Source organism: Onychomys torridus, chromosome 1, assembly GCF_903995425.1.
Source record: "Onychomys torridus chromosome 1, mOncTor1.1, whole genome shotgun sequence".
NCBI classification, from domain to species: Eukaryota; Metazoa; Chordata; class Mammalia; order Rodentia; family Cricetidae; genus Onychomys; species Onychomys torridus.
The window spans coordinates 97276838-97297925 of record NC_050443.1 but is presented as its reverse complement, the minus strand read 5'-3'; the positions used below and the strand labels follow the sequence as shown (position 1 = coordinate 97297925).

The 21088-nt window shown below is 44.4% G+C and overlaps 1 protein-coding gene and 1 pseudogene across 1 annotated transcript in view; both read left to right on the top strand.

Annotated features, from left to right (window-relative positions):
- The window catches only part of Gpr139 (G protein-coupled receptor 139), a 44875-nt gene that overhangs the window by 12000 nt on the left and 11787 nt on the right, over positions 1 to 21088 (top strand). The window lies entirely within an intron of this gene.
- Positions 17278 to 18155, top strand: LOC118576285 (annotated as a pseudogene).

Sequence of the window (21088 nt, the reverse complement as noted above, 5' to 3'; positions counted from 1 at the left end):
TTAGAACAGGTGACTTGGTCTAGCTTGCTATTCAAGCTTTCTGTAGATATTAAGTGTTGGGCAGTGATGGGAGAAAGACAGGAAAGAGGGTAAGGATCCTCACGGTAAAAGGGAAGTCAAGAGCACAGGAGGAGAGGGTGCTGTGCACAGCATTCACAGTGTAGCCACTGGCACTCAGCAGGAGTGAGGGTCAGATGTCATACCGCAGCCTGCCTCTTGCATCCTGACTCTGCCCTGTTCATCATCCCTTGCAGTCTCCAGGGGAAACAGAGACAGCCAGGAGGAACGGGCAAGCCCATGATGTCCTTAGACCCCAAGGACAATTCCACCTGGCTCTTGGGAGCCGTGGCTTGGTTCCCATGGCACAAGGGAGAGCTGACATCTTGACTGTGACTATGGATAAGTCTTGCTTATGATCAATCTGTGGGCGTCCAGAATCATAAGCAGAGAGGAAACGGGAGCCTGCTCTGAGCTGTCACCTGACAGAGGTGAACAGGATGGAGAAGGTCACCTTCAGCACTGTCATTTGACAAATGAATGGGATGGAGTTCTGGCTAGCCAGGCATTGTCACCGTGACTGCATTCAGCTCTGATGATAGAAAATCTGGCAAGACATTTCTACCACAAAACAAAGGTAGAAATTTCAAGAACATCTTGTGTGAACAGATGTAGCTCATGAAAGGGTGGGGCTGGTTGCTTCTTAGGTCTTCTCAGTGTAGACCGGGCTTCAGAAGTTTCTCCCTTGAGATAAGACTTTTTATTGTTCCCAGCACTAGATACCACCCCCCAAGTGTTAGTCAGATGGACACTGGTTACCACCCTCCTCAGCCACCCTCACTTCCTTTCCCGAAGAGGGCTGAACCAGCACCACCCCCACCCTCCACCCCCCACCTCCATCCATCAGCACCCAGAAGATACATTCTGAAATGTGGGAAATACTTGCTTAAGCTTCCTTTGATAGCAGCACCTTCCCTTAGGTAACACTTAGAGACCAACCACAACAATCCATAGTTCTAAGTGCAACAAGCATGGCTGCATTTAGGAGGCAAAAGAGAGAAAAGAATGTGAGCTCCGGGACAGGTCAGCTGGACCATATAGCAGGACATGGTCTCCAAAAATATCTGTATTTCCCCTGAAGAGTCTTTTCAAACTGTCAGAGAGAGAGAGAGAGAGAGAGAGAACGCCAATCACCTCCTTGAGACCAGGCTTATGTTATGCAGTTCACCATACCTCTCTTCCTTGCCTCCAAGCACACAGATTTTTTTTTTCAAATTTCTGATGTTTTGTTTTTCCCTCATTTTGCCTCAAAGGAATTGAAATTGGCTGTTTTTATTCCTGCCTCCAATTTGTCTACATGTACTATGTACATCACATGTAAACACACACACACACACACACACACACACACACACACACACACACACCTGTTTATACCTTATCCCACTTCTTCAGCCATCCTAAATGGACTTCTTGTAAAATGGAAGTTATTAAAATCTGGGTTTGAGTTCCAACTGGACTTCCTGCCTGTGTGTAACTAACATCTATAAATTTCCATGTCATCATCTGTAAATGAGGGAGAATGCTCATCTAGCTGAGGCCAGTACATGAGATGACATACACAACAGACTTTTACCAAATGGAAGTCTCCCTTTCTTAAGCCACGTAAGGATTTCCTACAAGCTCCCCAACTGGGCTGTTCAGGCTACATCATGAAGAACTGTGTTCAGTTTCTGAGATCCAGCTTTGAGTCAGGAAGGACAATGATGGGAGGAGAGACAAAATGAGCATGGTGTGTGTTCTCTGCCCTTGAAACCTCACATGCTTGCAAGACCAAAAGGCAAATCAAAAATCATAACAATAGGTGACCTGTTCTATAACAGGGGTGTGGGTGCTGGGGGAGTAAGGTGTTCAAATAAGGGCTCATCTTTGCCTGGGAATGTGAAAAAAGATGCCTTGACAGTACGTATCTCTTACACTCAAATGCTCTGTTAGTTCTTGGCACATAGTTACAGTTAGAAAGTATTGGCTGGGTGGGTGGATGAATGGATGAATGGATAGATGGATGAATGCATGGGTGGAAGGATGGATAGATGGATGGATGGATGGATGGATGGATGGATGGATGGATGGATGGATACATGGATGGACAGATGGAAGATAGGTGGATGGACAGATAGGCATATGGATAAGTGGACAGGTGGGTGAATGAATAGATATATAGATGGAAAGATAGGTGATTGACTTCCAAATTTTATAAGTATAATTTTCATATCAGCCTCTAAGAAACTTGAGACATTGCAATTATAAGTATCTTTCTTATCATCATCATCATAATTATCCTCATCATCACCACCACTATTTACTGGGTACTTAATATCTGCTAGGCATTTTGCTTCATGCTGCTCACTTAATATTCACAGCTATACCTGGGAGCCTGGAACTTCCATCATGTCTACTTAGCAGATAAGGAAGCAGATTGTAAAAGAAAGTGACCTTCCCAAGGTCATCCAGCTAGCAGGCAGCAGAGCTGAGGTGAGCAAGGCCTGCCCATCACTACTTGTGTTTTGTGCTTGCCCATGGGCCTGCTGCAGATGTTGGCATTCAGGGCACGGGACAAGACAAATGCTGTGTCTACTGACCTCTGTCTTGGTTCACCCTCCCATCCTGGTCTTTGCAGACATTCTAAGAAGGAACTATATCTTCCTTCTTGACTGAGGACTCTTCCAATGCCCCCTTTGCCCTCTATCTAAGCAGGTAGTTTAATTATTTGAAATCATTTTTTTTAACCAAGGAAGGGCACATAGGTGAATTCCCTCTCCACACCATACTAAGTTACAAAATGGAAATTACGTTGCTTCTTTTTTTTTTTTTCCCATAAACTAGCATATTGTGATCAAACAATTCTCCTAAAAAAAAAAAATCTCTCTTCCTCCAGATCTTTCTTAGGTTTCCCTTGTCGCCCTTAAAGGGGTTCAGTGTGAGTCAAGACTCAGCATTCTAAATCCAGTTCATGTAGTGAATGCTCACTGGCCACCCAATCCGTGCAAGATACTATTCCTAATGTTTACAGAATCATCAATAACAATCACTAATGTTAATATAGTGCTGACCAATATGCAGTGAATTAAAACTTACAAAGAACTCATTCATTATGTAACAGAAGCTTCGCAGAGTTAAGTGGCTTCCCCAAGCTACTTCTAGAAGGCAGAGTTAAAAACTGCAACTATATGCCAGGACTTCAAAACCAGGGCTGTAACTTCCATAATTAGTGGAATCCTTCAAAGGCATCGATGTAGAGCCCACCCTGTGAATCTTGAGGGGGTTTTCTATTGTCTATTCCCTTGAGAATTATCTACTAGCTACTGGTGCCACAGAGACAGAGCTGGGCTTCTGGTGTTAGGGAAGGTAGAGTTCATGGGCCAAAGATGAGCCTTGCCAGCACCAGTTATGGGTTGGTGGCAATGCCAGTGTGAGATGTGTTCTGCCTATTCTTTGGGATCCACCCTCTTCCTTTCTGGGCCCCACCATGCCTGTGCATGCTGACCACAAACTCTTTTGTCATCACACACAGCCTAAGCAGGTCTCTCATGAGATTCATGACAAAGCAACAAAGAACGGGGTGGAGAAATGGCTCAGTGGTTAGGAGCACTGGCTGCTCTTCCAGAGGACCCAGGTTCAATTCCCAGCACCCATGTGGCAGCTCACAACTGTCTGTAACTCCAGTTCCAAGGCATCTTACACCTTCACACCAATGCACATAAAATAAATGTTTAAAAAAAAGGTAAACCGACAAACTATTATTAGGTTTGTGAAATAGTCAATATTTAGCCACTTTTTACCTTTACAACACCCTTTGTGTATGGTCTTGCTTCTTACCACACAGTAGAGTGATTCATTTAGAGAAAAATCTCAGGGTGATCTCACAGCCCCAAAGAGTGGCAACTCCACTATTCATCACTCTCGAGACATCAGCGCAATAGCCAGGATCTGCATCACTAGCACAGGAGAGTGCATAGAGATGGGGGGAGGCTTTGTCTTGGCTCACCATTTCAGAGATTCGTCCATCACAGTAGAGTGGGACACAGAAGACCAGAACTGCTCGCATCCCCGTGGCCAAGGAGTAGAGAGAAGAGAAGTGCTGGGGCTCTCTGGCTTTCTCTCTTTCCCTTTTTGTCTTACCCAGGTCCACAACCCATGAGATCGTGCCACCCATATTCAGAGAGGTTCTTCTCTTCATTTATGCTTTCTGGAATCGCACTCTTCAGAAGTGAGCCTCAGTTTCTACATCTTATCTCATGACAATTAAGGTTAATTATCACAATAACTAATGTTAACTGAGTGCCTACTCTTCACTGGGCACCATTGTTAGTACCTTATACAAACTGACTGGTCCAATCCTTCTAAATCCATGAAATAGACACAATTTTTTTAAGATTTATTTTTATTTTTCTGTGTATGAGTGTTTTACATACATGCATGTAAGTACACCATGTGTGTGCATGGTTTCTATGGAGGCCAGAAGAAGGTGTCAGATCTACTGATGACTGAATGTCACCATGTGAGTCCTGGAAAACCTGGGTCCTCTGCAAAATCAGGAAGTGCTTTTCACTGCTGAACCATCTCTCCAGGCCTGATATAGGAACTATTACTAAAACAGAAGCACAAAGTTGGGGGTGAATGCTTCATGGTCACAGCAGTACTGTGGCAAAGCCGCCTTGCTTCCCAGTTACTCACTGGTGTCCTAGCCTTTGTTCTTATTTGCAGCAGGAGGTCAGGGGATACATGTTGATATTGTTTCCAACATCACCCAAAGGGGTGTTTCATTAAAGCCATAACCCCTCTATTCAGACATGGATATAGGAAGTTGAGACTCCATCTGTGGACATGCGGAAGTATCTCCACCAACCAGGAAGAAATGTTTCCCGAGACGGGTGACAGTGAGAGTGGTATTTAATGTCCCCACGGGCTGATAGGATTGGAAGCATATTCTTCATTCTAGTAAGAGCCAGGAAGAAATAGTAGAGATGTGAGTGCTGCTATGAGACTTTGGATACCAGTCAAGCTGCTTGAGGACCCAGGAGACAAAACACAACCAAGATAGGAAGAACCCTCTGTCTCTACTCCCGCCCCAAATGCTGCTGCCCTCTGGTAAATGGTTAGGGTGTGTGCATGCAACCCTCCTATTTCCTGATCAGTCACAGCTGACGTATTCAACACTTTGTCCTTTTTTACCTTCGTTCCCCTTGTAACTTTTCAGTTGATCCTTCTGGGTTTTGAAAAATAGAACTCTTTTCTGCAACTAGCAATAATTATTATAGTTACAGTAGCTTCCACCTCTTATTTTTGGTCCTACATGTGACTCCAGTTGGCACGTAAGTTTGGATTCTTTATTAGAAACATTAATATGTATTAGGTGAATTAGTTTTACCTACAGTATTTTATTAGAATGGAGGAAATAGTTTTTGACCAAACAGACAGAATGACTTTGAGGACAGCAGACCCAAAACAGAGTAAAGACGTCCCTATAGCAACTCACGTGGAATGTGGATATCTACACTCACATGCTACGTTCTGAAAGAATGTTTGTCATCAAGTTCTGCTGTGCAACAGGGACCGTGGTACAGACTAAGCACCCATCCCTAAAGAAGACAGGAGGACACAGAGCTGTCTTCATGAGAGCCCCAGTGCTCTCAGAGACACAGCCATATATGAGTAAAAGTATTACGGTAAAGAATTAACTCGATACGGTCCTCCGGGAAGCAACAAAATATTACTCCAAGTTGCTAAACCTGGTTGTGAAATCAATAATAACCAGGAAACAGGCTGAATTTTTATTAGCTTCTAAAATCTATCGTAATCTATTTATCTGAGAATGGGGAGAGATGAGAGCAATGGAATTAGAGTTTTTTATGTATGAATGCTTTTGAGAATATGGATTCAAGAGAAATTAGCAGCTATTTTAATTTTCTGCTATCTTGTTCCCCATACCAATCAGGCTACCTCCAAAATATCTCATGGTAATTAACATTTGCCTAGCGCTCTTCCAGTGTGCAAAGCGGCTTCACAGGCGTTATCTCCGACAGTCCCCAAAACAACCTTGGAAGTTTGCAAAGCAATTTCAAGGAGGTTATCACACTGGGCTCTTGAATTCTCATCCCTCGTTCCCTGCGGTCCGCACCCCAGTCAAGCCTGTCATCTTACAGTTCTGCAAACATAGCAATGCTCACACTTCTGTGACTTTGCCCTTGTGACTCCACCACCGGGAAAGAAACCCACCCTTTGCTGGTTTGACCACAGTGTCTTACTCACTCTGGGGAATTGGAAAGCAAGGAAAGGGCAGGGCCCCCTGAAATTGTAAATAGCTGCTGGTGGTGCCCGTGATAGAGAGCAGCCCAGCAGAACAGAGTGTAAACTCTCTGGCTTGTAGACTGTGAATATCAATGAAAGCAATGGTCCCTTCTTAAAGAATGGTGGTAACTGACCAACGGCAGATGAGGAAGACATGGGTCCAAATCCAGCCTCTGATGCTTTAGTAAGTAGTGACTTTGGGGCAGTCACTAAATCTTTCTACCATTTCTAGCTTGTGATAAGAGACTGCTAAATGAAAGTTATTGTGATGGTTACGACCACTTCCTTCGTAACAGGGAAGGGCATAGAATCATGGGTTGCCACTCTCCTCATTTTCACTGCTCTTTGCAGTAGATTGTTTATTGTTTCTCGTATTTCTAAGGAGGGGAGGCAATTGCTTTTCCCATAATCTCTTAGTGTCCTGCCTTGCATGTGGCATTTTTGCTCAGAGTTAAAGAGAATAGTTGCTTTGTCATAGGCAAGGTGATAGCAAGTCTGGGGGACGTCAGGCTGTCACTGCTGGTGGGTGACCAGATGACTCATGAAGGACAGGCAAGAGTTATTCAGATGAGATGCACGGAAGTACTGTAGAAGAAGAAGCATGCATGCACAGGACAAGACCGAAGGCTGGAGACGGTGTGGCTTGTTTGGAGAGCTTCACTTCCTCATAGAGTGGACAGAAGCAGTGAGTAAAACCAGAAGAATACTTGGGCAGAGGTAAAATTCCAGCCATGTCTACCATCTATGTCCAGCTTTTCAAAGCCCTTTATTCACATAGAATCAGTTTCCAGTCCCATTTTTCCTCAGACAGAAATTTCATTAATTTTTTCAAGGTCAGCATCTTAAACTGGTTTGTGTTGCTACAACAAAGTATCTGAGGCTGGGTGATGTATAAGGAAAAGAGGTTTTAGTTAACTCATGACCCTGTTGGCTGCAAAATTCAAATAGCATCATGGCAACATTTGGCAAGGGTATCCTAGCTGTGTCACAACATAACAGCAAGTATGGAAACAGAAGGAAGTGCATTCAGAAGAGAGAAGCCACCTGTGTGAATAAATAAGGCCAGAGAGGCTGGGATTGTTCTGTGAAACCTACTCTCATAGGCACTATCTCCTGTGAGACCTGAATCAGTTTCCCCAGAAGAACAGGCATCAGCTAGTGAGCTGTCTCAGCAGATAAGGCACTTGCCACCAAGTCTGAAGAACTGAGTTCAAGCCCCAGAACCCACATGATGTTGAGAGAGAACCAACTCTCCTTATCTCACACCAACCCCTCATGACCGCTTCTGTGCCACGGCATGTTCCCATACACACACACATACAGTATAAATAAACATAAAAGACAGAAGAGTCGTGACTTAACCACCAACCACTAAGCCCCAACTCTTAAAGGCCCTATCAGCTTTTAATACCACCCTGGGGAGGCAAAGTCCAAAGGACAACCAGCCTTATCTAAGCCAAAGCAGTCATACTGCAAGTATAGATTAGGGCTGAAGCCATTATGGCTGAGGCAGAAAGGTACAGCTTCTTCCCTCTGTGGCTCACAGGCTGTGTCCTGAAGTCAGAAAGAAACCAATTGTTCCAACAGGCCAAGGAAGCCATCCCCCACTGGTTCATCTCAGTTTGGGAAGGCCCAAAGCTCCTTCCTCTCCATCACTCCCAGGATGCAGAGGTGGGTTTTCACAAGCTCCTAAACTAAAGCCATTTCCATATAATTATGCCTCCTTGACCTACATGTCATTCAGCTGTGTGCTTGGGCTGGAAGCATACGAGCACACACGCACGTGCGCACACACACAAACAGACACACACACACACACACACACACACACACACACACACACACACAAACACACTTTTAAAAAAAAAGCCAATTTCTCCAACCATAGAAAATTGCTTCCCAAGGCCCCAGAGTAATTAGACATTGTCCTCTGGGTATGGCCTGTTCCCTGCCCATCCACATCTCCCAGCACAGACAACATCACTTTGACCCTGCATCTGAACACGGGTCCCACTATGGAACAGAACATCCTGGGGAAGGAAGCCTTAGAGGGCATGTATCTGGACTGTGTGTGCTGGGGACTTTTCTAATGTACTTGAACATCTAGATCCCTCAGATCTGTCCTCTGCAAAGCCAAGAAGGGGACAAGGAAGTATGTGCTGTTTGAAAAGAGGTTACTTCTCAACTTCCCAATAGCCCAGCCTTTCTTATCACATCACCTGGATGAGGGGATTCCAGAGCTGGCCATATTTACCAGCTTTGTTGATGCATGGCAGAGCCTCTGTTACACACATACACATACACACACACACACACACACACACACACACACACACACACACACACCTCATTACCCTTCAAAGATGCCTGTGGTTTGATACAAATGTGCTTTATACCTAGTAAACCCCTTAATGTTCAAAACATTTTTGTGACTCCCCACTGTCTTAAGATAAAGCCCCTCCAACAGCTACAAGGCCATTGAAGTGCTGCAGGACTGTTTTCTCCTCCTCCTCTTCCTCCTCCTCTTCCTCCTCCTCCTCCTTCTTTCTCTCTGTCTCTCTGTCTCTCATTTCTCTCTCTGAGTGAGGGGGAAAGATGACATAGTTAAGGAGGTCTGAGGGAGACAACTTGAGTTGGAAGGCAACCCTACATGGAAGTGTGGGGTCAGCATGACCTGCCCTCTGGGTTTCCTCTCTTTGTAATGTGTTAATTGTGTGTGTGCATATGTGAGTTCAGGTGTGTGCACATGGAAGTCAGAGGACAACTTTATGGTGTCCCAGCATCTTTGCCTTCCACCTTGTAGTAGGATCCCTCTTGTTGTTTCTGTGGCTGCACTATTTACTCTAGGCTGGTAGTCCACAAGCTTCCAGGAAACTCTCTCGTCTCTTTCTCCCATCTTGCTGTAGGAATGCTGGGGTAACAGGTGCTCACCACTACATCCATGGGTTCTGTGAGTGGAACTTGGGTCATCAGGATTGTGGACTAGCTAGAACTTTGCCAGCTGAGCCATCTCCCTGGTCCTTCTCATCTGATTTTCAAATGAAGCGCAGATCCTAACATCAGCATGAAATAGTCCATTTGAAATCATGGCAGTTCATTTAGTTGGCCCCTTCTCCTTACTGCTGCAAGCATGGCTCTTCCTCCAGGACACCTTTCACCATCCTTGGGTCAGATGTGTGCTCCCTTCAGCAGTGATTCCACCACACACTGCCTTCTGCCACCATGACACACCTTTCTCAGCATTTATCTGGCTTTCCACCCAACTAGGAGTCTCAGGCCTGCTAAGGCATGGAACCTCATAGTGAAGGCCTAGAAACAAAGCATCTATGTTGAAGGCAGAGCAAGGAGGCTTGCCAGAGTATTATGGGAAGAACAAAAGCTCTCCCTCATCCAACTGAATAACCAAAACCACTTCTAAGCACTTAAACTGTGTCAGATTGTCTAATATACACAAAAAACTGAAAGGCAAGTGTTGCCACCCCCATTTTACAGATGAAGAATGCTGGGGTACAGCTTGTTGAAGAAACTTAGCCAGGATCCCCAAAGTAAGTATCAGTAAACAAGATCTAATTTTTTGGTTTCAGAATGATCTCAATGCCCCCACTTTCAGCAAGTTCAGTGTGCCAGGAAGGAGAGTGTCACACTCAGCAGGGAAATGAAGCACATCACTGTGCATGGTGCATCGGGCACAATGCAATGTCTGTGCATGTGTTCAATTCCCCCATCTTCTTCACTAGTCCAATGGGAAGATGCTATTTTTCTTTGCATAGAAGAAGAAAGTTAGGTATCACAGTCATGTGTGGAAATGGGAAATTTGAACTCTGCTCCATCAGCCACTGTAGTTGGTAATGAGAAAGAATTTCAAAGAGATATGGGTTTATGGAGAAGTAAAGAAGACATCGTGAATATAATGGAACACCATGAAAGTAACAGCAAGTGGATAAATGTTCCACAGACAACCTCAAAGAGTCCATCTGCCCATCCATCCAGTCATCCATCTATCTACCCATCCTTCATCCATCTGCAACCCATCCACACACCTATTCTCCATCCACCAATCAACATATTCTTCCCCCTTTGAGCCATCCTCCATCCATCCATCCATCCATTAAGGTATCACTCCTTCATTAAGGGAGTTCATAATTTTTCACAACCATTTGATCATCCCTCATTTCTCAGAGACAAGAGATACAGCCTCTGCCTTCCAGAAGCTTCCAGTGAATGGCGACAAAGGTCTTAAATGAAATCCTCAAAATATGTGTTGTGGAAGCTATCTAGCCAACAAGGAGCTTCCCTCCACATGTAGAGTTCAGGGAAGCATTCAGAAATAAAGGCTGCCAGGTAAAGGATTAGAGGTGGAGAAGACATCCCAGACAGTGCTCTGATGTTAAGGAAAAGCTCAGAACTCTTAGGTGTATGCTCTGAAAGAAGAGTGAAAGAGACATCCCATGAGTTACACCAGGGAGCTGACCTGGGAGGAGACCTGCTGGCCATCCCAGGAGGACTGGGGCCTTTGGAGCATAGAAATCAAACCAGCAGTACATGAGCCAGACTGCAGGTGCGTGCGTGCGTGCGTGCGTGCGTGCGTGCGTGCGTGTGTGTGTGTGTGTGTGTGTACCCGCACACATGCATACGTGTGTATTGTTTCCAAACCTTTCCCAACACATTGGAAGATACAACCACAGTTGGCCAATATAATATGCCAAGTGAAACTACATGGCAGCTGCACTCTTGAAATGGGGCAGAGGCTGTGCTGTTCCTGGGGGTCCTCCAGGCCCTCTTCACTCCTTACAGTCACATTCAGCCAACCTAGTACTTTATAAAAGCTCTAGCATGGAGCTACTGACAGGAGCAGGGAGTTTGAAACAAGTATTACTGTTGCCTTGGGGTGCTTCAGTCCATACGTTCTGAGTAGCCTGAGCTTGAAACTTACACTCTGAGAACCTGACCCAGACTTGGGTATGTTATTGGACACCCTAAATTTATGCTAGGTTAAGCTGGATCATTGGATTAGAAGACTGTGGCCTCAAAAACTCCCTGTCAAACACAATATGAAATTAATTTCCAATTAATTGCCAACACATTTGATTGTGTCACCCAATTCGTTTTCCAAAGGAACCCTTTGGAAATTTTTCAGTGCATTCACAGCACATCAGACCTTCGGTGTGTCTGCCAAGAGCACTGACCAAACACCAAAAACTAAGAAGTTGGTGTTACGTTAATAATTACTAGCAAATTAGACTGTATGGGTCTACTTTGAGCCTGTTTACCTGTCTAATAGCAATGAATATACATAGTGGTAACAGGAACTTGCTGAGGGCACTGTCCCTGTATTGTGTAATTCATGAGATGGTCACAAAAGCTTATAAGTACCACATGATTTTGTTTCTCACAGCTGAGCAAACTAATGCACAGAGAAGTTGGAATCATTGCCCCAAATCACACAGCCAAAAAGTAGCAGAGGCATATTCAGCTTCCCATTTCTATTTGTCACATAAATCTTTCTGGGATAATGCCAGGAGCCCTTGAGCAACTTTCTCTGCCATAAAAGTGGGGTCTGTGGCCCTTGCGGTCAGCTCTTGCAATGTCTGAAACAGAACTATCCCAGCATGTTCATACCAGCTCATTTTCCCCCTAATGTCTTATGCTATTGAGGATGCTGGATGCAAACCTAACATTAGAAAACAGCTGGGGTTTTGAAGCTGGAAGGATTACTGCAGTTTACACACAGCTGTAGCTGTTGGGCTGTGAGCTGTCTTTAGGAAGTGGCCCCTGAGAGCAATAGCCTTAAGGTTAGAAAGACAGCTTGAGTCAATGAAGAACTTTAGTTTGACTGTATTTCTCACATTGCTGTTTACTGAGTGTTGCGCACAGTCACATCTGCATGCCTTTGCTCAGGCTGTTCTGGGACTTTTGACTCTGTTCTCTATGGCCTCTTCCTTCATGCCTCTAAGCCTCCTCTGGACCCTGACCATGGTCCAGAAAATGGCTGCTTCTCTTGAGCTGCACTTGCTGCATGTCCAGTGATTTTTCTGCCCTCATTGCATGAACAGCACAAGACACATGTTCAGCATATGCCCCTCGAATGAGAGAAGCAAATCTAGAGACATGCGACTTACCCAGGGCCACAGAGCTGGTGGGCAGCAGAACACAGGCCTGTACACTGGAGTAGGATATGAGCTACCTATGGACAGGGAGCACTGTGTATCTGTTCACCACTGCATCCCTGTCTCTGGTACCATGCCTGTTACATGGTAAGAGGCTTAGGAAAGGATTGCTAAATGGATATGAGAGTAGCAACATTGTTTATTGCTTCTTTTGTCCTTGCCTTCATAGAAGAACAAGGCAGGGTCACAGAAAATGATGGCTTTCTCTTGGCCGCATTTTTTATGCACAATTGATAAGCTATTTGCCCACTGCTAAAAATACGTACCCCTGGCAACCGTTGGATGGATAGTGCTTAGCTCAAGATGTTTAATCAAACAGCGACAACCCATGCAGAGCCACAATTAGCCTCTGACACCCCAGTGAACTCCAGATGAACAGCCCGGAAGCCTCTGACTTCCTGTTAGTCCCCTGGCACCCAGTGACCATCACCCTGGGTCTGCGACAACAGCAAAAGAATAAATGACCATCCTCTGCCCAAGGCAGACACCAGCTGGAGCAGATGGGCAGGGTAGGCAGAAAGTGAACACATGGGACGAGTGCCATGGAGACTAGCCAGTGGGGAACATCACTAGGTACCGGAAGAAACAATGGGGTCATCTCAGTCATGTGCAGTGGAGTTCATGAAAGTCATAAGATCTAGAAATCCCTTTATCTTCTCCTCCTCCTTTTCCCAGGGGTCCCCAAAGGCCACATGGCTCCTCTGAAAGGCATTCTTTTCTCCCCTCAACTCTCTCGTGCCACACACATGTTTGCTGATATACACTGTTAACCTAAAAGGGAAATAAAGACAAAGTGGGCTAATTATACATAATGATCCATTCCCAAGTTAATTAAAAAGCATATGAACAAGTAGGTGCATCAAATGGAATTTAGAGTCCCATAAATCAGGTTTGAATTCAAGGATCAGCACACTCTTGTTGATTGACCTGTGAAAGTTACCTAACTCCACTGAGCTTTCATATTCCCATCTCGAAAACAGAGATAGTTATGATATCCATCTCATGTTATAAGGGCTAAATTCAATACATATTAAACCTTCAGCAGGGGAGATGCATGCAATAAGTATTCAATAAAAAGAGGCTTTCTGGGTGCTGGGATACACATGCTAGGCAAACTCTGTCCCGAGTTACATGTCCAGCCCTTAGGAACCATTATTTTAAATGTATCAGCTTTGCCCAGCTCTTGTAGTATTCACATTGGAGGATGAGAAAGCTGTCTGGGGCATTAGATATGATCATATTCCTCTTCCAGACCTTGACATTTTTCATCTATAAATGAATGAAAATCTTACCCACTTCGTTAGTATGGATAAGTGCTAGATGTAAATGGTCTTCAACTCGCAATGATGTTACATTCTGATAGACCTGAGAAGCCCATAGTAAGTTGAAACTACAGGAAGTTGGTAATAGGGTAATACATTTAATCTACAGAGAATTCTCTTATCAACTTAGCACACCACAGACTCATACCTGGCTGAGTTTCTTCACCATGCCAGGCCCAACTGAGCTGTGGGTGTTGTCAGCACTCAGCATTTAAAGACAAGATTGTATTTCAAACCACTAGACCATAAAATTATCCAAATTCAGACCTTAAAGTATGGCTTCTGCTGAATGCACAATCATCTTTGCCCCTTCATAAAGTTGAAAGATACTGAGTGAAAACATACTGTGACAGAGACCCTTCATACTGGTGTCCCAATTTGAATATGCAACATCCCCCATCAGTTCATTCTTCCCCAACCAATGACACTATTTGGGAAGGTTCTGGAAACTTCAGGAACTGACCTCTAGCTACATGAAAGAGGTCATTCAAAGTGGCTTCTCAGGAGTACATTATCCTTGCCTGTTTCTTGTCTTGCTGTTTCCTAACCTGCCATGCTTGTCAGGGTTCATGATGGACTGAACCCTTTGAAACCATAAGCCAAAACAAGAGTCCTTCCTTTAACTTCTTTGGTATAGGTATTTGGCCACCATGATAAGAAAAACTAACTAATACAATAGGATATTACAATATTAGACAGTCATTGTGTGTGAAGAAGTGAGTTTAGTGCCTGCCACTCAGTAGCTGTTAGCTGCTCTGAAAGAATGTCAGGGACCTTCACATCTTCTGCCTCTTGGTCTCTTTGGCCCATGCTGTTCACTCTTTTCACCTGTGGGCCAGTGAAACCCATACCCCACCCACCCCAGATGTGAGCTATGATACCATGTTGATGGTTGAAACTCCACTACTGACCTGTTCTGTTTATGGAAATGGAAGTGAGGACCTGAGAATGGACAGGCACCTGGGACCTAGATCAGAACCCAGCCTCATACAGAGGCACCTCCTGCAGCACTCCAGGAGTCTAAGGACACTTGTATTGACTGAACTTGACACTTGAGTTAGAGAGCTCTTGTCCAGAGCTGGCTAGCCATTCTGGTCTGCCCCATAGACCAGAAGGCTCAAATCAAGATGGCCATTGTGTCATGGACTCTCCCATTGTTCAATGTCTCTCCTTAGGAAATCTGGTCATAATAGTTATATGTGCCGAGCATGACTGCCAACAGAATACTTCCTTGAGCCTAGATCTAGAAAAGAGCTTTACATGTACAGATGGCTTTAATCTTCACAGCAGACCTTTGGGCCAGGAGCCATCCTTCCTCTCATATGCTGATGTGGTATGTGAACCTTGTGCTTACATAGCTTGGCTAAGATTGTCAGCTAGAAAAATGAAGGTTTGGAGCTCCATGAGATGGACCCCACACCTGGTGAAGGGGTCATGAACCTGATCCTAGATAGGTCATAGGTCCTGGGGGAGAACCCAATGCAATTATTCTGCTAAATGGATATAGTGTTTAAATGTTGCCTGTGTCTTGTTGCTGTATCCATAGATCAGAGTATCTCTCAATCCTCTTCAGAGAATCTTCTCTTTGCAGTAGATAGCAACTAACACAGAGACCCACAGCTGGTCTAATGCTCAGAGAATAAGAGATGATGGCATGCTTAGCTCTAAATGATATACCACACACAGACACATACACACTCACACACATAGACGTGCACACACTCAAGGCTCAGGAATCTTGGCAGAAGAGGGGGCAGAGAGATTTGTAAGAGTCAAATGTGGTGGATAACATCAAGGAAACGGTTTCTGAATACAATAAGGCAGGTGCACACACACAGGAACTCACAGGGACGGTAACAGCACACATGAGACCTCAGCAAGCTCAAGACAGACAAAATCCCAGCACAGAGATCCCACTAGTAGCTGAGGAGCTGTTGACATTTGAATGCTGCTGGGTGAGGGAAAGTCAGTTTTCTCTAGTAATAGAACCCCTGGTAGCCTGATTGCATGCAAAGCCAGGCCCCACTCCCAAAACTAAATAGACAGCACTAACTAGACTTGACAGTAGAAATTAGAAAGAATCTCAAAGTTCGATGGGAGAATAGAGAGAGAAGTTAAGGGAGAAGATGAGGGAGTAAAGATGAATATGTTTTAAATATATTATACTAAATTCTCAAATAGTTGACAAAAATGTTGACCTTTAATGACTGAAGATTTAGATTTAACCAGATACCCTCAAGTCCAAAAATCCATACATCTATCTCTCTTATAAGTCTCCTAACTATTCTGATAACTCTCCCACTTGGTGATTACTGCATAGCCACCTGCCTGAGCAAGACTGGTTCCTGTAAAGCCCTGGACCATCTGTCTTTCTGACAGACTCCCAGAGATGAGAAGGCACAGCTGCATCCATCACTGTTCTAAACTTGACCCAGAATGGCTCCATCAAGTGCTTGTAAGAGGCTTCTTCATTTTGCCAGCTGTGCTGTCTTGGCCAGGTGGCATCTTCTCTCTGAATATCAGTTTTCTCCTTTGTTCACCAAGAACAAAGAGAGACCAGGTTCACCAAGAGACCAGGGCCTGAATTCCACCTGCATTGTCATCTCCCTACACTTTCCCATGTATCAAGTCTCTTCTCCAATAAGCTGAGTTTACTTTACAAGCAAACACCTACCACTGCTCCAAGTGGAAACATAATGTTCCTATGATTCCCCTAAACTGTTTCATTTCATTACATGGTAGAATTTTTGCAAGCTCTTTATCATAAAGTTTTAATACATTCACAAACAATGTAAACTATGTTTATAACTTCCTAAGTAAGAACATTCTTCAGTAAATTCCATAAAACTATCTCATCTCTATAAAGCCATCAATACACAGTAGGTCCTCAATACAAGTTAGCACATGGGAAATATAGTTTGGAATCTTTTTGGGTCTGTTGGCTGCCTTGAATGTGGCTTTATGATCAAAGTCTAAAGTTGCCATGGTTACCCAAGGAAGTTGCCCCTGGTCAAAAAACCAAAACCAATTCTGCTGTCAAGAGAAGGCCAATTGATCGGCAGGACTGACTCCTGCCTGCAGCATGGATGCTGGCTCACTGTTCCACTGCCCTGAGTCAACCTTTTCTGGGACAGCAGCCATCTTTGCTGTTGCTGCCTATTAATCCGCAGAGGGAGACTTGCCAGTCTAGTCTACACAAGAAACCAGTGCTTTGTTCATTTCTAGAGTTAAGCCAGAGAGCCTGCATTATAGATCCCACACTCAAGATCCACAGGCCAAATCCACAGCATTGGTCTCACCTTGGCAGACATCACCAATTCCTCCTGTCACACTGAGCTCAGCTGTAGTTGAAAGAATACTTTCAACATGGTGGCAAGGTAGCCACTACCAAAAGATTTCAGATGAAACCTTTTGTGTATAAAAATAGAAACACCCATCTTGCAAGATGGCGGGTGAAAAGGGCAAAAAGCCTGACACAAAAGAGAAGAAACCTGCGGCCAAGAAGGCTGGCGGTGATGCCGGAGCCGCCAAAAAGGGTGACACTAAGGTTAAAAAGACCAAGAAGGGGAAGCCCCACTGCAGCCGGAACCCTGTCCTGACTAGAGGAATTGGCAAGTACTCCCGATCTGCTATGTATTCCAGAAAGGTCCTGCACAAAAGAAAGTACTCAGCTGCAAAAACCAAGGTTGAAAAGAAGAAGGAAAAGGAGAAGGTCCTTGCTACTGTTACAAAACCAGTTGGTGGTGACAAGAATGGCGGTACCCGGGTGGTGAAGCTATGAAAAATGCCCAAGTATTATCCTACTGAAGATGTGCCTTGGAAGCTGCTGAGCCATGGCAAAAAGCCCTTCAGTCAGCACATGAGAAAGCTTCAGGCCAGCATCACTCCTGGGACCATCCTGATCATCCTCACCGGGCGCCACAGGGGCAAGAGAGTGGTTTTCCTGAAGCAGCTGGCCAGCGGCTTGCTACTTGTGACAGGACCTCTTGCCCTCAACAGAGTTCCTCTGTGAAGAACACACCAGAAATTTGTCATCGCCACCTCTACAAAAGTTGATATCAGCAAGGTTAAAATCCCCAAACACCTGACTGACGCTTACTTCAAAAAGAAGCAGCTGCGCAAGCCCAGGCACGAGGAAGGGGAGATCTTTGACACCGAGAAGGAGAAATACGAGATTACAGAGCAGTGAAAGGCTGATCAGAAAGCTGTGGACTCGCAGATTTTGCCAAAGATCAAAGCTGTTCCTCAGCCCCAGGGCTACCTGCGATCTCAGTTCTCTCTAACAAATGGGATGTATCCTCACAAACTTGTTTTCTAAATTGCTAACAACCTAATTAAACAACTTCATGTGTTAAAAAAAAATAGAAACAAAGGAAGTAGAAACACTGGTTTGGAAAATAATCCATTCAAGAGTTAAAATGTTACTAATATGTAAGTGTATCATATCCACGAAGAAAATAGTAGAAAAAAACATAATAGAAGTAAATAAATAAGAAGCCTCAAAAAAACTGAAGAGCTGCCAAGATAAGAACTATTTTTGCATTTTGTGGATAATTTCATACATATGTATGTGTTTTGACCAAACCCATTGCCTATTCTCTTCCATCCACACCCTCCCTTCTCTACCCAATCACTTTAGCCTACCAACCTCGTGTTTTCTCTCTCCTTTTTAATCCTAGAGTCCACTTAGTGCTGCCTGTACGTACATGGGTCAGGGCGTTCTTTCAGGGACTACATCTCTGAGGAACACTTACTCTCCCTCCCCAAGCAGCATCAATTGCTAACAGCATCCTTTGCTATTGCTTCCCTCCAGGAACTAATTTTTTAAAGAAAAAAATGTTATATCAGAGGACACAATAGTCAAGTGAGTCGCTACCCAATGATGACTCTTAAGGGCTTAATTCTGTAGATAATGATCAATGTTCTCTACCAAGGACAGAAGCAAAAGAGGACAGAGGTTGCATAAGCTACAATTGGAGACTGAGATTAGAAGCAATGGCCCAGGGAAATCAGAATCTTCCCTAAGGAAGGTTCCTAAGGAAGACTCTTAAGGAATGTTCTGATTGTTCCCACCTTCCCTCCTTTCTTCATTCTTTCCTTCCTTCTTTCTTTCTTTCCTTCCTTCCTTCTTTCCTTTCTTGAGCACTTTAACTCTCTCCCACTTATCTCTGCATCTAGAACAGGCCTGGCCTCTTGTACATGCTCTGTGATTGTGAAGTGATACCAATTTGCTGGGTTTTAATAGGCAACAATAGCTAGATGTTTTAGGGTTTACTCTGTGCCAGGAAATACATTAAATATTATGCCTGCATTATTTCACACAACCTCACAACAACCTAGGAGGGCCCTCACAGCTATGATACCCATTTTATAGTTGATACTAAAGCTCCAGGGTTAGGACACTCACTGAGCATTACAGAAACCTTTCTCTTGGGATTTAATTGTAGGCAGCCTCTTCCCCGTTCCTCGAAGGGAAGGCTGTTAAACACCTTGGTACTTTGGGTGAGGTTCTGCCTGCTAAGAGAGAACAAGACCACTTGGCCCTTCAGAGTCTTTCTTGGAGAATGGAAAAACCCAAAACTGTCCATCCCTTGGGGTGACATCCCATTCCCAACTGTTGCTTCACTGGTCTACAGTTAGCTTTATGTTCCTCATAACCAACAATAGAAAGAAAGCTCTGCTTCCCGGGGTTCTTGACTGGGGGAAGTGGAATCATGGGGAACAAAGATGGCCACTGGCAACATTTGGAACTGGAGATGTAGGATAAGGCAACTATTCTTGGGAGCTCCTCCCCTGCTTCTCTCGTGAAGAGTAGAATCCTGGAAACCTCCAAACACCTCCCATAGACACCAGAAACCAAGTCTTGCAAGTGTCTTACCTTTCCTTTTCCTCTCCAACCCCCCCCCAAAAAAAACCCAGAGAATATTAGTATCAGTGAGGAGGAGGAAAGCAGAACATCCATCACTCAATTCCATCTACTCACCTCCCAATTCTAAGCAAGGTCATTGCCAGCTTTCTATCCAGGAGGCTGCATGATTGCTCTCCCTAAAAACCCCATCTTGGAAATCCTGAGGAGTAGACACTCACAGCACCAGCACAGCCCCAAATGCCAGAGGCCGACCTGGCATGGGAGCTGACACTCCTCATGCAAGAGATAGACAACTGGAGGTGTTTTTAAGTGGCAACTGAAAGAGGTGAATGCTGCCTCTCTGGAAATTCACAAGGATGTAATTTAGGATGCAGAGAAACAGGATTTGTGAAAGGTTAGGCCAGAGATTTAATTAGCCCACAACAGCAATTCTCTCTATAAACTTTTTCTCCAAGTTTTGAGCACTACATGGACGGGACAACAGTGCCTCCAGTGCTTCTTCTCTTCACATAATCACTGCAGCTATCAAGAAGTTCTTCTCATTGTCTAACCTCGTCTTTTTATAGCTCCAGCTTGATCTCTTCTCCTTCCTACAAAGTCTACAAAGTCTCTTAGCTGTCTGTAGGAGGGAGGTAAAAGGAGACAAGACAAGAGGTCGGGCAAGAGGGAAGAAAGCGTATTATCCTTTAAACCAACATTTCTATTTAGTGGGATTCACCTTGTAAAAATACACAAATGCTTAAGGAAGCACCATGCTGATCTCCCAAGCAATAATGGTAATAACAACAGAAGGATGCTTTGTAAGTCTCACAGAACTGGAGAAAAAAGAAACCTAGGATCTATCTCTAACCGAAAATGTTCAATTTTAGCTGTCGTGTTCCTATATAATCCCACCTTGTGGCACTAATTATCATTACTAATTATGTTATTATCATAGGTGTAAACATCCTGGAGACACTAGCAAACACCTGCTCTGCTTATCTATTGCAGCATTAAAAAATCTATATCACATGGAAACTAAAAGCTAAGATTTATGATTACCTGTCATGGTTCATGGGTGATGGAGCTTCATGGACCAGGTCTGGCTGCTGTCACCTGGGGTTCTAGACCAAAGATGGAGACTCATCCCATAGGTGACCACTGATGTTAGGAGTCCCCACACATGGCTTCTCCAAGTGACATGGAGATCATAGAATAAAAACTGGGCTTTCCAGAGGAGCCATGGTCCCAAAACAGGGTTCAAAAAGTCTCTTATGACATAGCATTAACAGTCACACAAAGCCTTCCTGACACCATCTCAGGTCAATATCACAGGACAAGCTCAAGGCAAGGCATCTATATGGACATGGACACCAAGGGATTTGGTTAATTGGGGGCAGACT